General features: G+C 30.7%; 1 pseudogene; it reads left to right on the top strand.

Moving 5' to 3' along the window:
- The first annotated feature begins 7,344 nt into the window (after positions 1-7,344).
- On the top strand, positions 7,345-10,995 carry LOC133290353 (F-box protein At1g61340-like; annotated as a pseudogene).
- Positions 10,996-17,654: the final 6,659 nt, after the last annotated feature.

The raw sequence follows: 17,654 nt of genomic DNA, 5'->3' as shown, positions 1-17,654 counted from the left end.
GATATCCAAAAAGAAATCAGTTGTTTTAATTGCTTTTTATGTTGGAATTAGTCATCTTATCTAAAATTCAAAATTTGAAATGGTTGAAAATTTTGAATTTAAATATGGATGGTGGGAAAAGAATTTCTTTTAAAAATCAAATTTTAATTTTAAATCGAATAATTAAATGACCATTTGTGGTGGCAGACAAGGCATTGAATGTCCCACTGCCCATCACATTGGTATCCAAAAAGAAATCAGCTGTTTTAATTGCTTTTTATGTTGGAATTGGTCGTCTGATCTAAAATTCAAAATTTGAAATGGTTTAAAATTTTGAATTTAAATATGGATGGTGGGAAAAGAATTTCTTTTAAAAATCAAATTTTAAATTTTAAATCGAATAATTAAATGACCATTTGTGGTGCGACACAAGGCATTTAATGGCCCACTGCCCATCACATTGCTATCCAAAAAGGAATCAGCTGTTTTAATTGCTTTTGATGAAAAATTCGAAATTTGAAATGGTTTAAAATTTTGAATTTAATTAAAAAGAATATTTTTAAAAATCAAATTTTAAATCGAATTTGTGGTGGCAGACAAGGCATTGAATGTCCCACTGCCCATCACATTGGTATCACAAAAGAAATCAACTGTTTTAATTGCTTTTTATGTTGGAATTGGTCGTCTGATCTAAAATTTGAAATTTGAAATGGTTTAAAATTTTGAATTTAAATATGGATGGTGGGAAAAGAATTTCTTTTAAAAATCGAATTTTAATTTTAAATCGAATAATTAAATGACAATTTTTAGTGGCAGACAAGGCATTGAATGTCTCACTGCCCATCATACTGGTATCCAAAAAGAAATAAGCTGTTTTGATTGCTGTTTATGTTGGAAATGGTCATCTGATCTAAAATTCGAAATTTGAAATGGTTTAAAATTTTGAATTTAAATATGTTTTTCTTTTAAAAATCAAATTTTAAATTTTAAATCGAATAATTAAATGACCATTTGTGGTGGCATTGAATGGCACACTGCCCATCACATTGGTATCCAAAATGAAATCAGATTTTTTAATTGCTTTTTATTATCTAAAATTCAAAATTTGAAATGGTTTGAAAATTTTAATTTAAATATGGATGGTGGGAAAAGAATTTCATTTAAAAATCGAATTTTAATCTTTAAATCGAATAATTAAATGACCATTTGTGGTGGCAGACAAGGCATTGAATGTCCCACTGCCCATTACATTGGTATCAAAAAAGAAATCAGCTATTTTAATTGCTTTTTATGTTGGAATTGGTCGTCTGATCTAAAATTCAAAATTTGAAATGGTTTAAAATTTTAATTTAAATTTTGATGGTGGGAAAAGAATTTCATTTAAAAATCAAATTTTAATCTTTAAATCGAATAATTAAACGACCATTTGTGGTGGCAGACAAGGCACTGAATGTCCCACTGCCCATCACATTGGTATCCAAAAAGAAATCAGTTGTTTTAATTGCTTTTTATGTTGGAATTGGTCATCTTATCTAAAATTCGAAATTTGAAATGGTTTAAAATTTTGAATTTAAATATGGATGGTGGGAAAAGAATTTCTTTTAAAATCAAATTTTAATTTTAAATCGAATAATTAAATGACCATTTGTGGTGGCAGACAAGGCATTGAATTTCCCACTGCCCATCACATTGGTATCCAAAAAGAAATCAGCTGTTTTAAATGCTTATTATGTTGGAATTGGTCGTCTGATCTAAAATTCAAAATTTGAAATATTTTAAAATTTTAATTTAAATATGGATGGTGGGAAAAGAATTTCATTTAAAAATCGAATTTTAATCTTTAAATCGAATAATTAAACGACCATTTGTGGTGGCAGACAAGGCACTGAATGTCCCACTGCCCATCACATTGGTATCCAAAAAGAAATCAGTTGTTTTAATTGCTTTTTATGTTGGAATTGGTCATCTTATCTAAAATTCGAAATTTGAAATGGTTTAAAATTTTGAATTTAAATATGGATGGTGGGAAAAGAATTTCTTTTAAAAATCAAATTTTAATTTTAAATCGAATAATTAAATGACCATTTGTGGTGGCAGACAAGGCATTGAATTTCCCACTGCCCATCACATTGGTATCCAAAAAGAAATCAGTTGTTTTAAATGCTTATTATGTTGGAATTGGTCGTCTGATCTAAAATTCAAAATTTGAAATAGTTTAAAATTTTGAATTTAAATATGGATGGTGGGCAAAGAATTTCTTTTAAAAATCGAATTTTAATCTTTAAATCGAATAATTAAACGACCATTTGTGGTGGCAGACAAGGCACTGAATGTCCCACTGCCCATCACATTGGTATCCAAAAAGAAATCAGTTGTTTTAATTGCTTTTTATGTTGGAATTGGTCATCTTCTCTAAAATTCGAAATTTGAAATGGTTTAAAATTTTGAATTTAAATATGGATGGTGGGAAAAGAATTTCTTTTAAAAATCAAATTTTAATTGTTAAATCGAATAATTAAATGACCATTTGTGGTGGCAGACAAGGCATTGAATGTCCCACTGCCCATCACATTGGTATCCAAAAATAAATCAGTTGTTTACAATTGCTTTTTATTTTGGAATTGGTCGTCTGATCTAAAATTCAAAATTTGAAATGGTTTAAAATTTTAATTTAAATATGGATGGTGGGAAAAGAATTTCATTTAAAAATCGAATTTTAATCTTTAAATCGAATAATTAAACGACCATTTGTGGTGGCAGACAAGGCACTGAATGTCCCACTGCCCATCACATTGGTATCCAAAAAGAAATCAGTTGTTTTAATTGCTTTTTATGTTGGATTTGGTCATCTTCTCTAAAATTTGAAATTTTAAATGGTTTAAAATTTTGAATTTAAATATGGATGGTGGGAAAAGAATTTCTTTTAAAAATCAAATTTTAAATCGAATAAAAAAAGCAATTGTGGTGGCAGACAATGCATTGAATGTCCCACTGCCCATCACATTGGTATCACAAAAGAAATTAACTATTTTAATTGCTTTTTATGTTGGAATTGGTCGTCTGATCTAAAATTCAAAATTTGAAATGGTTTAAAATTTTGAATTTAAATATGGATGGTGGGAAAAGAATTTCTTTTAAAAATCGAATTTTAACTTTAAATCGAATAATTAAATGACAATTTTTAGTGGCAGGCAAGGCATTGAATGTCTCACTGCCCATCACACTGGTATCCAAAAAGAAATAAGCCGTTTTGATTGCTTTTTATGTTGGAAATGGTCATCTGATCTAAAATTCAAAATTTGAAATGGTTTAAAATATTGAATTTAAATATGGATGGTGGAAAAAGAATTTCTTTTAAAAATCAAATGACAATTTGTGGTGGCAGACAAGGCATTGAATGGCACACTGCCCATCACATTGGTATCCAAAATGAAATCAGCTGTTTTAATTGCTTTTTATGATCTAAAATTCGAAATTTGAAATGGTTTAAAATTTTGAATTTAAATATGGATGGTGGGAAAAGAATTTCTTTTAAAAATCGAATTTTAATTTTAAATCGAATAATTAAATGACCAATTGTGGTGGCAGACAAGGCACTGAATGTCCCATTGCCCTTCACATTGATATCCAAAAGGAAATCAGCTGTTTTAATATCTTTTTATGTTGAAATTTGTAATCTGATCTAAAATTCAAAATTTGAAATGGTTTAAAATTTTAATTTAAATTTTGATGGTGGGAAAATAATTTCATTTAAAAATCAAATTTTAATCTTTAAATCGAATAATTAAATGACCATTTGTGGTGGCAGACAAGGCACTGAATGTCCCACTGCCCATCACATTGGTATCCAAAAAGAAATCAGCTGTTTTAAATGCTTATTATGTTGGAATTGGTTGTCTGATCTAAAATGCAAAATTTGAAATGGTTTAAAATTTTAATTTAAATATGGATGGAGGGAAAAGAATTTCATTTAAAAATCGAATTTGAAATTTTAAATCGAATAATTAAATGACCATTTGTGGTGGCAGACAAGACACTGAATGTCCCACTGCCCATCACATTGGTATCCAAAAAGAAATCAGTTGTTTTAATTGCTTTTTATGTTGGAATTGGTCGTCTGATCTAAAATTCAAAATTTGAAATGGTTTAAAATTTTGAATTTAAATATGGATGGTGGGAAAAGAATTTCTTTTAAAAATCGAATTTTAACTTTAAATCGAATAATTAAATGACAATTTTTTAGTGGCAGGCAAGGCATTGAATGTCTCACTGCCCATCACACTGGTATCCAAAAAGAAATAAGCCGTTTTGATTGCTTTTTATGTTGGAAATGGTCATCTGATCTAAAATTCAAAATTTGAAATGGTTTAAAATATTGAATTTAAATATGGATGGTGGAAAAAGAATTTCTTTTAAAAATCAAATATTAAATTTAAATCGAATAATTAAATGACCATTTGTGGTGGCAGACAAGGCATTGAATGGCACACTGCCCATCACATTGGTATCCAAAATGAAATCAGCTGTTTTAATTGCTTTTTATGATCTAAAATTCGAAATTTGAAATGGTTTAAAATTTTGAATTTAAATATGGATGGTGGGAAAAGAATTTCTTTTAAAAATCGAATTTTAATTTTAAATCGAATAATTAAATGACCAATTGTGATGGCAGACAAGGCACTGAATGACCCACTGCCCATCACATTGATATCCAAAAGGAAATCAGCTGTTTTAATATCTTTTTATGTTGAAATTTGTCATCTTATCTAAAATTCAAAATTTGAAATGGTTTAAAATTTTGAATTTAAATATGGATGGTGGGAAAAGAATTTCTTTTAACAATCGAATTTTAATCTTTAAATCGAATAATTAAATGACCAATTGTGGTGGCAGACAAGGCATTGAATGTCCCACTGCCCATTACATTGGTATAAAAAAAAATCAGCTATTTTAATTGCTTTTTATGTTGGAATTGGTCGTCTGATCTAAAATTCAAAATTTGAAATGGTTTAAAATTTTAATTTAAATTTTGATGGTGGGAAAATAATTTCATTTAAAAATCAAATTTTAATCTTTAAATCGAATAATTAAATGACCATTTGTGGTGGCAGACAAGGCACTGAATGTCCCACTGCCCATCACATTGGTATCCAAAAAGAAATCAGTTGTTTTAATTACTTTTTATGTTGGAATTGGTCATCTTATCTAAAATTCGAAATTTGAAATGGTTTAAAATTTTGAATTTAAATATGGATATGGTGGGAAAAGAATTTCTTTTAAAATCAAATTTTAATTTTAAATCGAATAATTAAATGACCATTTGTGGTGGCAGACAAGGCATTGAATTTCCCACTGCCCATCACATTGGTATCCAAAAAGAAATCAGCTGTTTTAAATGCTTATTATGTTGGAATTGGTCGTCTGATCTAAAATTCAAAATTTGAAATATTTTAAAATTTTAATTTAAATATGGATGGTGGGAAAAGAATTTCATTTAAAAATCGAATTTTAATCTTTAAATCGAATAATTAAACGACCATTTGTGGTGGCAGACAAGGCACTGAATGTCCCACTGCCCATCACATTGGTATCCAAAAAGAAATCTGTTGTTTTAATTGCTTTTTATGTTAGAATTGGTCATCTTATCTAAAATTCGAAATTTGAAATGGTTTAAAATTTTGAATTTAAATATGGATGGTGGGAAAAGAATTTCTTTTAAAAATCAAATTTTAATCCTTAAATCGAATAATTAAATGACCAATTGTGGCGGCAGACAAGGCATTGAATGTCCCACTGCCCATCACATTGGTATCCAAAAATAAATCAGTTGTTTTGAATTGCTTTTTATTTTGGAATTGGTTGTCTGATCTAAAATTCAAAATTTGAAATGGTTTAAAATTTTAATTTAAATATGGATGGAGGGAAAAGAATTTCATTTAAAAATCGAATTTTAATCTTTAAATCGAATAATTAAACGACCATTTGTGGTGGCAGACAAGGCACTGAATGTCCCACTGCCCATCACATTGGTATCCAAAAAGAAATCAGTTGTTTTAATTGCTTTTTATGTTGGAATTGGTCATCTTCTCTAAAATTCGAAATTTGAAATGGTTTAAAATTTTGAATTTAAATATGGATGGTGGGAAAAGAATTTCTTTTAAAAATCAAATTTTAATCCTTAAATCGAATAATTAAATGACCAATTGTGGCGGCAGACAAGGCATTGAATGTCCCACTGCCCATCACATTGGTATCCAAAAATAAATCAGTTGTTTTGAATTGCTTTTTATTTTGGAATTGGTCGTCTGATCTAAAATTCAAAATTTGAAATGGTTTAAAATTTTAATTTAAATATGGATGGAGGGAAAAGAATTTCATTTAAAAATCGAATTTTAATCTTTAAATCGAATAATTAAACGACCATTTGTGGTGGCAGACAAGGCACTGAATGTCCCACTGCCCATCACATTGGTATCCAAAAAGAAATCAGTTGTTTTAATTGCTTTTTATGTTGGAATTGGTCATCTTCTCTAAAATTCGAAATTTGAATCATACAAGATTGTGGATAAGAATTTAAAAACTTTTTTATTTTCAAAAATAAAATAGAGTCATAACAAAAAAATACGATCCTCAATTTAATTTCTCAGGATCATATTTTAATCTCTCATAAATAACAAAATTAATAGTCTGATCTCTAAAATTTAAAATGGATATTTTTAAATTTTTTTGAGGGGTGGATTTTTTTAAATTTAAATTTAGGAAGGAACAATTTTAACTGAAAAAGTTTACTTTGAATTTCTTAAAAATCTTTGGATTAATTTTTTTTAATAAGAAAATGAGGTAGATTATACTTACAATTTTTTTTACAACCTCTTACAACATATCTTAAATGATGTTAAGATATGGTTGTAAAAAAAAATTGTAAACATAACCTACCTCAATTTCTTATTAAAAAAAAATTAATCCAAGATTTTTAAGAAATTCAAAGTAAACTTTTTTAGTTAAGATTGTTCCCTCCTAAATTTAAATTTGAAAAAATCCACCCCTCAAAAAAAATTAAAAAAGATCCATTTTAAATGTTAGAGATCAAACTATTAATTTTGTTATTTATGAGAGATTAAAATATGATCCTGAGAAATTAAATTGAGGATCATATTTTTTTGTTAGGACACTATTTTATTTTTGAAAATAAAAAATTTTTTAAATTCTTATCCACAATCTTGTTATTTCCCTTAATGGGTTCACAATCGCTGATAAATAGTCCTTGAATTTTGAGTATCGCAGACTGCAGCAAAAAGAAATTTTTTTTCTTTTACTCCTTTATTTCTCCGAGATTCTTGAGTGGGTAAGTTTTCACTTACCAAAATGGCATTAGTGCATGGGGATAATGGTTACACTGGGACACTGGGAAGGAAAAGGGTCGTGGTTTCCAACAATGGGGAAGCTTCTCCTCCATTGACTCCGTTGAAGAGAATGTTAGTGGCAGAATCACTCTGAACTCTGAAAGCTCTTCCGCAAAACCCTTCCTCAAGACATTCTGGTAATTATGGAAATCTGAAGCTTTTTTTTGTCTTTCTTTTACTTTGTGAATTTCAAGCTTACGTTGTGATTGTTAATGAGTTTTCATTTCTGATTATGAAATGGGTATGAATTCTGAATGGCAGATAAACGTGTTGTGTGGCGTGGACCATGAAGATTTGAAGCAGCTTTTTCATGTCTCCAAAACGATTAGAGAAGCAGTACGTATTAATGCAGGAGCATTGTTCAGTTTGGTTAACTACTGTTTCAATTGATTAATCTAATTATTAATTTTTGGTTTTTTTCCTATTGTAGACTCTGATTGCGAAGCAGCATTTTGACTATACTATGCCAAAATAGAAATTTTTTGCTTTTCCTATTCTATTTGAAGCTCCAAATGCACCATTGAGGAAATACAACAAGTCAAGGTTGAACGGGAGAAAGCTGGCTGATATCGCGGTAACCTTGTTTGCTTCAATGAATAATTACTTGGTTACCAAGTTTAACCAAATTAATATATAGGCTTGTTGATTATAAATTCCAAGTGGTTAGGCAATGTTAAAGGAGTCTTTGTCATATTGTTCTTGCTTTGATTAGTCTTCTACGTGACTAGGATGAAAAGAAAGAAATCATCCAATGCTTTGACCTAGTCTTAAAGAAAGGAGCCAATAAGAACTAATAAGAAAATTTATAAACTTGTTGGACACATTCTTCTTTTATGCACTGATGTGATAATATTAGGAGACAAACATGTATTGAGAAAAGTTGAGTTAGTCCAATAAAAAAAAGAAACCAATGAGATTTAAGCAAAGTTAAAAAGTATGTCATAACGTTTAGAATAAAAGAACCATCCTTGTACGGTTGTTGAAAATAGAAGAAAAGTGAAAAAGCTTTTCAATGAACTTACTCTCACATTAGTTGTACACTGGAAGCCAAAAGAAATGGACTAAAGTAGTCAATAGTAAAAGCAACTTACTTTATGAATATCCAATAGGAAAAGGGTAGTTAAAACATAAGTTAAAAGGTAACTAAGTCAAGTATGCTTTAAATATGCAAACTCCTCCCTGCTTCTGAAAGAAAAGGAACGCGACATGAAGCTCTTGGCAAGAGTTTGAATAACACAAAGAAGTAAGGGCACACACAAAGGTAAGGTTCTAATGATAATTTTAATGCATGACCTTAATGAAACTTGTAGGTTTTTAGGTAAGGATTTCATTTCTACCATTGTTTGTTTGTAAAGAAGCTTGAAAAGTCTTCTTTATTCTTCTTACAGCATCGCTCTGTTTTTTAAATAAGGAAGAAAAAAATATATTTTACATAGTTTGAAGTTAAAGAGTTGTTCTTTGTTAACTTGACAAGTTAGTCTTAGTAAATTATACTCATTTGATGTGTAGATTAGAAATTTCAAGTGGTGTTATATGGTTGTTTGGAGGGGCTGTTTTGATGTTACGTACTTATAAAAATGATGATGAGTTTATGAATCATGATTGATAATTGGTTGTTTGAAGTCTATGTAAGATGGTAAAATTTGTGATCACATTCTTAGTTGAGAAATTTTCAAGAAATGTTTATAATGAAGACAACACTATTCTTTTATTTTGATTAAGTGGTTGTACAAAGTAGTAAATGATACTTATGTTTTAATAATTTAATGAGTGATGTAAAGATTAGATAAAGTTGTGAACTTTAACTTGGTTACTCAATTCCAAGTTATAATTTAAGTTGTTTGTTGAATAGGTCTCTTTATGGTTATGTGGAAATTGAGAGTTTGATAAGGTATAGGTTAAAATTAAGAGAATCTACACATGAAAAGGCTAAAAAGAAAGATATGAAATTTTGATGGTATACGGAAGTTTTGGTTGTGTCATATTGTATTGGTACTAAGTATGTGACTAAATGAAATCATAAATTATATGTAAATTGGGAATGATAAGTAAGTGTAAGTTAAAAAGAAATTATTTGAATGTTATATATGTACTTGTGAAGTTTTAGAATTTTGTTATGATTATTTATGATTTTACGTTAAATATTATAAGTTGATGTGAATAGTAATTATTAAGAAAAGGTATGAAAATTCATGATATTAGAAGGGATATAAGTCGATTTATAAAAGGTATAAGTATGGATCTTGGAATTATATTATTTAATGTTGAAGAGTATGTATGGTATTTCCTTTATATGTTAAGTAAGTAAAATTGTGGGATATGTTTGTATGAATTAAGATTATGGAATTAAGCAAGAAAATTAGAAAAGTTAATTTATATGTTTAGATGAGCTTCGACCATATATGGTGAAAAGGTATAATATATTTTGTTTAATGGGAATGAACAATTAGTAGCAAATGCCAAGTGTGATTGAATATGATACAAGTATGTTTGGAGTGTGATTATTGATATTTCATCTCCATGATGAATTTAGTGATTATATGTTCGATTGTTAAGAATTATGTAGACTATGAACATATGACAAGGTTGTCTATGTTTATGAAAAATAATTGGATTGTTAAGCATTATGTATGGTAAAAATATTTATAAGAAGTTAGTGGTTTAAAGAATTAGTTTAAGGGTCTATTATGACTTGTATTTTAAAGGGAAGTATGTATGTCATGTATTTTATTAATAAAGAATTGTTGGAATCACTAAGTTAATGAACATTTATAACCGAAAGAATGTTGGTTACTATAAATAATATAATAAACTATCATTAACGGTATGTTAATTATGGTACCAGTGAAAAGCAAGAGGTGTGAATCCCAGAGATTCGAACCCTGCAAGACGGACTACATGTGGATAGCTAAATTCATAGACTTCATAAAAAACCAGTTGCAGAAACAGAAAGCATTCAGGTAAGCTTTCGATTTAGGAGTTTTCTCCGTCTTTGTTGTTCCGCCATTATCAGTGGCGATTATGGTTTCCGTAAGGATATAACTGTTGTTAATATTGATACTTTGCATATATGCATTCATATAGTGCATGCATATGATGTTATTTATGATATGATAAGTTAATCTGATACGATCTTTAATGGGATACAGTCTTGGAAGTATAAGTTATGTTTTACGAACAGTGGAAATAGGTAAGGATATGATCACGGTGTACATAAGGTATGGCCGAGGAAACTTTAGTTTTTTGATCATTATAAGTATGTTAGTAGATATGATAAGATATATTGTAAGATGATACTACGAGAACAAGAGGAAAACCTAATGGGTATATAAGATATGAACATACTTAAGATTCAGGAGAAAATATGATATAAGAACAAGTAAGAATTATCAGAAAAGAAATACGATATGAAACTGTTAATATGGATTATATGGTGTATTCTATGTTTGGTACTTGATATTTTCTTGCAGGAAGTGGACTCTTGGGTGGAGACTGCTCCATAAACCCCAAGTTTATTGAGATTTATTCTCACACCGCGTTATGGGGACATTTTTCAGGTATCGCAGCTATTGGCGACCGTTTTAAGGGCAAGAAGCCCGTGGTTGATGAGTAGATCTGAGCATATATGTTATCTGCTTACTTTGGGAGTTTGCTGTGTATAAATGTTACTATAGTTTGGCTGTATGATATTTTGATGAGGCATAGTTATCAGATAGTCTTTTTGAGGGTGGACTAGCCTACATGTAGATGTGTATATTTATGATAGTAGGGTGTATCATGTATATGTAGGCTAACGTAGGATTTTATAGTTATGGCATATAGCCATCTTTTGATGTGATGTATCTATAGTTGTGGATTGTGACTGTATGTAGTTTTCGATATGTTTTGGAATTGTTGTTTATCAGGTGTGTGTATTTGGTGGGATTGTAGTCCCTGGAAAGGTTCAATTTACAGCAGTCATGCTGTCCATTTTTCTGTCAGGAATAATACAAGTTATTATATTCGGGCAGATATTAGTGACTGTTTATAGTTGCTAATTAATAATTAAGTAATCAGAATAAAATAGAAATTAATAAGATTGAAAGGTAATTATGTAATAGACTTTAAAAAGGAAAAAAATTACGTTACTTAGTCTGCGGTAATCTGTAGTGATTTAATATAAGTAAAGTCTTCCGCTAATTAATTAACTAAGTTAAGTTTTATGACCATAAAGTTAGGTAACAAATCGGCTCGAGACGGGGTGTTACATTTATGGTATCAGAGCAAAAGATTTAGGGAAAATTTAGAAAAGTCTAAAAAAATTATGAAATTTTGTTATGTATTACCTTTAGGTTTGTCTATATTTGTGAATTGTAATTTTATCTTGATGTACTTATATTATCATTAAAGTTTGAGTCTGATCAACTCATTTTTTTCTTTTAACATGTGCAGTGATAAAATGAATTTCAAAAATCAGATGAGAATGAGAGGTAGATCCTTGGAACAGGTAGCGGCTGAAGTAGATGATGTTAAGATAAAGATAGCTACAGTTAAGAAAATGATACAAGAGATGTGGTGCGAGATCATGCAAGAATTTAAAACTTAGTATGTTGGTAGTGGAGGATCTGTACAAGATACCAGAGAGTTGGATGAGCTATTTCAGGATAATATGTCTGTTGAAAATTATTTTGCCAAATTCTCTGAAATAGCAAGGAGTGTCATTAGCAGAGGAGCATTATCTGACCCTGAGAGCTTAGCAATTAAATTTAGAAATGGTTTGGATAGTATGATTGCTGAGCAGATTTCGGGTGATTATCTATATGACTTTAAGGCTTCGGTGGCAAGGTGTTTTGAAGTAGAACACGAGTTACTGATGCAAAAAAATTCTAAGGAATTCAATTCTAAGATGAATGTTATTAATAGAGAAATTAAGAAAGGAGAATTCAGTGCTGTTAGATGTGACCTTTGTGGTAAATTTCATGATGGTGTCTGTTGGTATCTGCAGCATACATGTTACAAGTGTGGTGAATTAGTCCACTTCAAATTATGATCATGACTTGGAAACTTCAAAAACAATATAACGTGTTGCTTTTTCTTTCAATGATTTTAAATTGCTTTTTGACATGAGATTATTTCTCTTCCTTCACTGAGGAATTCCTTTTAAAAAGATTTCTACAGCTTTTCTAACAAACAAAACTAGTGAATCTGAAGACACAAACAACATCATACCTAATAAACTGTTTTCTTTAACTAGCATGAGCGTTTTCGAAAAGATTGGGACAGAAAAGGGAATGAGGAAGATATATAATGCAACTTTGAAATTGTTAGTCATTTCTTTGGTCAAAAAGACGTGTTACTTGATGTCAAAGGAAAAAGTGAGGAGTGGTGAAATCAAAGAGTAACCATTTTCAAAAGGTTAACTTTTCAAGCATATGGCTAAAGGCTTACACTCCAAACTCCAAAGCACACCTAACCAAGACAAAAAGGTGCCGGCCACATAAGTTTTCTCTCTTCCTTTCTTTTTCTTATTTTACGGATGGGAATGTAAGAAAATAATTGTTGTACTATTTCTCAATCAACCACAACAATAATCTATCATTTTTGTCTCTCTTTTTTTCTTTCAATTCTTGCATGTTGTTTTCTTTGATTTTCATTTTTTTTATTCTTTTATGTAAACATTCCCATTTATACTATATCTAATGTAAGTATATGTTCAATTGTTTCTATCTACCGGAAATGAAAGAAAGAAAGAAAGCCAACGTTTTCTTATTATAAGACAGTGGGTGGATTTTCTTAGGACAATTTGGATATATATTCACACTAAAAAGAGTGGCAAAAAAGTTTAGTTTTCCAAAACTCAAATTTAGCAATTCTTTGAACTTAAAATTTCTTTGATATCAAAATAAAAATAGACTCAAAGATCTTTTCAATGAGGAACAGTTTGCTTAAATAGATAAGAAATGAAGAAGATATTTTGAGTAATGGAGATCAAGCCAGGTTGCATAATTAAAATGTCACTAGGGGTGATGGGGCAACAAATTTTTTATATGAAATCACATAGATTTCCAAAAGCTAATCCATAAATATGCTAAAAAAACCAACCAACACAGAACCCACCACAATTTCTCTTACAAAAATTTACTATAACGACATATGTTTTATGAAGTCCAAGTGTCTTAACTTATTTTTACAGTGTAAAGTGTTAACAAAATGAGAGTGGACTTCTTATAAAAGAAAAATTGAATAAGAAGGAATGAGACTACTGTGATATAATAACCCTAATGTTATAAATTCAAAAATTGAGGATTATTGTGAAGACCTTAGGATCATAAATGGAATGAGGATGAAATTCTAAGAAGTTTGATATCCATATTGATGGTATTTCACACAGATGGATTTTCATATGTTATTTTGACTACTGACACAGTAACAATCAGTATAATAGCTCCAATTGAGCAAATTTGAGTTATAGAGTTATTTTGATGATATGAGTATCATAGATGATGTTAGTATATGATTTGATGAAGTTTGATACCTATATTGAGGTATTTTGGAAAAGTCACTTTTGCCAGGTATTTTGTACTACTGTAGATGAAAAAGATGAAAAAATGAAAAGAAAGACGAATATATGCCTAACAAGTCATAATTAGACCAATAATGTTAAAGTTAAGGAGATTATCAAATCCGGGTATAGTTAAGAACACCAGTGAAGTATACAGTGCAATTAAACAACTGTAAGTGGATCTGTGATCTACTAATCAAATTTTTAAGTTAGGAACATGATATTAGACAAAATTAATATTAATTACTTAAATTTTGAGTCATGGAGGTTCCGGGTGGGAAAATTGATAACGATTCAGATAAAAAATACACCGGTTGTCACTAAAGGACAGAAAGTCACTTAAGTGACTTGGTCAAAATCCTAGAAGACTAGGCAACCCTCCCAAACACTCCCATCATTCGCCCACTCTCTCTCTCTACCCTTTGGAGATTCAAATTCTCTCCTCCTTCTCTCTAGCTTTCCACCCCCAAAACTCCCTCAAATCACCAAACATTCTTCACCAAAGTTGTTCCCCTCATCATCCTCTTCAAGAATATCTTATTTTTATTTTGAAAAGCCAAAATTTTCATGGGTCTTCCTCTCCATACGGCAGCGTGTTCATGGTTTCTTCAAGCCATGGTGATGGTGCTTTGAGTTCTACTTGAAGAACACCACTTTGATGCTTATTTCCCTATATTCTAGTGTAAGTTTCTTGAGTTTTCTTCTTGAAAAATCTCACCTTTGTGTTGTGTTCTTGAGTTCTAACCTTGAGTTTTCTTAAAGGTATGTTCTTTGTGGAAAGAAAGCATGCTTGCTTGAGAAAGATGGGAGCTTGAAGCATTGGTGCTCACTTGAAGATGTAAGCATGAAACCTTGGAAAATTGGTGACAAAAATCCCACCACCACCACCACCTAAACAATTCAGCCAACATGAGTTCTTAAGGGAGTTTATATATTAAATTGATAAAAAGTGGTTCTTGAGGTTGTTAAGTTTGGACAATCATTAGTAGGACTAACGGAAATGTTAAAAATGAAACCTTTAAGCTTAAAAATGTTAATTTTGATTAAGGAATGGATTTAAACTCTAATGACACTATTATGTCAAATCTGTCCTAAATAGTATAATTAGGATTGTATGTTTAAAATTTAATTAAATGGTGGATTAGTAGACTAATTAAGTGTAGGACTTAATTAAGTGAAGAAATGGTAAAGTAAACAAGTTAAAAACCGTAATTCTTACACCCTTGCAATCCGGCCAAGTGAGAGCAACTTAGGGTTAGTATTTTAAAATTAGTTCAAGACCTAACTAGGACACAAATCTAGGGTTTAAGTGAAGTGGACCATGCATAATGTATTAATTAATTATAAAAACCCTAAAAATGGACCTAATTAGGGTTTAGAAGCACTAATTAGGTAATTAGTGAACTTAATGAACTAAGAGCTAATGTGGAATTGTGTAATGCATAAGTGACCTAATAATATAAAAACCCTAAAATTAAAGTAACATAGGGTTTCTAATCAAGGATAATTAGGGTTTACTAATTAAACCTAATTATGGAGTTAGTTGACAACCTAAGTTTAAGACTAGCTTATGGACACATGACCATGTAATGTAATGAAAGAAAATCATGAGGATTCACCTCCTATAGGTTCGCCCATGTAGGGAATCATTGGGGTTTTAGATGCAAAATTATGTGGAAGCATGATTTAGGGTTCATTGGGTGTCCAAACCTTGAATCAACTTGTAAAGTTAAAATCTAACCTAGGGTTTTCATATGGTTACATGCTCGGCCTTGTGAGGATATGGGGAGTTGAAGAGTTGAAAAATAATATAAGTACCTTAGTGGCCCTAGAATGTGGTTCTAAGGTTGTGCGAAGTGTGGGAAATATGTGGTTGTTAGAATAACTTGTGAATACTTCATAATGCACTACAAATATGTAATTAAGTATTAAATGGTCTAGACTTGTAATGGGCATATTATTGGCATATAAGTATGAAAAGTGGAACATGTAAATGATTGAGTCTTAGATATGACTTGATTAATTAATATGTAATTAATGATGTGAATGGTTCCTACTCTAGGTGTGCCTAGAGAACCTTGCACTTGAGGATTGTATTGGAGCATACATATTATATTGGAGGGTGGGCTTGTGCTAAGCTCCTGGTTTTGGTTGCTCCTCTCTCTTGTGGCCCCACCATGATGGTGGGTATTATGGTAGAATTATATGAAAGTATGTGATATGTGGTATATGTGCATTCATTCACATTTATATAGGTATTATATGATTCTTGATGTTTTGATGATGTATGGTATGAGGTTCTTGGCCAGTGAATATGTATGTAGGCTGCCTATGGCTTGACCTGGGAGTGATTTCATACTACAGTTTGTGTTGACTGTCTATGGCTTGACCCTGGAAGTCACACTAGGCATGTTGGACATGTCAGTTAACTATTCTTGGGAAGAGCCCATGAATAGTTAACCAGAGGATGATGTATAATGCTATGTTTATGCTGTATATTTGTATATATGCTTTATATTTGACTTGTCTTGCAGGAAGTGGGCTCAGGAGATTAGAGGATCCTCTAAGAACCTTGAGCTTACTGAGATATTGTTATCTAACCCCTTTTTGGGGACATCATTTCAGGTACCCCAGGTAGCAGTGTGCAGTCTAAGGGCAAGGGCCCAGCTATGAAATATTGGATTGAGGCTGTTGTTTATTTGATACTGTTATGTTGTTATGTGGCATGTGTAGTGTTTTGACATGCCTATTTAGTTTATTTTGAGACTATGTTGCTGTATGTAATAATGCTCAGGATTGTTATTAATTGAGCTTCTGGATTATGGTTGTAGTTGTTACAAGTTATATTAGATGCATGTGAAGAAGACATATAGACATAATGTATGAATTTGTTAATTTAGGCACGAAGCCATTATGTATGTACTGACCCTACATGGGGATTGCAGCCCGTGTATGAATTGCAAGCTGTCTGTTATGTAACTGTTTGTCTATCAGGTGTGATGGTGCGTGAAATTCTTATCTCCCAATTTTCGTTAAACAGTTGTTATGCTATTCGTGAGACTTTGGCAGGAATGACACATGTTGTCATATCTGGTTAGTCAATGGCCACTAATACTGGCTAATGGAATTAATTAGTAGTTGTATATTATAGATGTACGCTTTCGCGGTATCTCATGTGAACGTTTTTAGAAATTGTTGGACATGTTGTTTATTTGATACTGTTATGTTGTTATGTGGCATGTGTAGTGTTTTGACATGCCTATTTAGTTTATTTTGAGACTATGTTGCTGTATGTAATAATGCTCAGGATTGTTATTAGTTGAGCTTCTGAATTATGGCCGTAGTTATTACAAGTTATATTAGATGCATGTGATGAAGACATATAGACATGATGTATGGATTTGTTAATTTGGGCACAGAGCCATTATGTATGTACTGACCCTATATGGGGATTGCAGCCCGTGTGGGACTTGTAAGCTGTCTGTTATGTAACTGTTTGTCTATCAGGTGTGATGGTGCGCGAAATTCTTATCTCCTAGTTTTTGTTAAACAACCGTTATGCTGTCTGTGAGACTCTGGCAGGAATGACACATGTTGTCATATCTGGTTAGTCAATGGCCACTAATACTGGCTAATTGGATTAATTAGTAGTTGTATGTTATAGATGTACGCTTTCGCGGTATCTCATGTAAACGTTTTCAGAAAAAGTTTTGGAAAAAGTTTATTCGTAT

This window comes from Gastrolobium bilobum, unplaced genomic scaffold, assembly GCF_033153095.1.
Source record: "Gastrolobium bilobum isolate Gb01-03AN ecotype WA unplaced genomic scaffold, APGP_CSIRO_Gbil_v1 utg29950, whole genome shotgun sequence".
NCBI classification, from domain to species: Eukaryota; Viridiplantae; Streptophyta; class Magnoliopsida; order Fabales; family Fabaceae; genus Gastrolobium; species Gastrolobium bilobum.
Note: the sequence above shows the minus strand (reverse complement) of the source record. Positions and strands in the feature narration are given on the sequence as shown.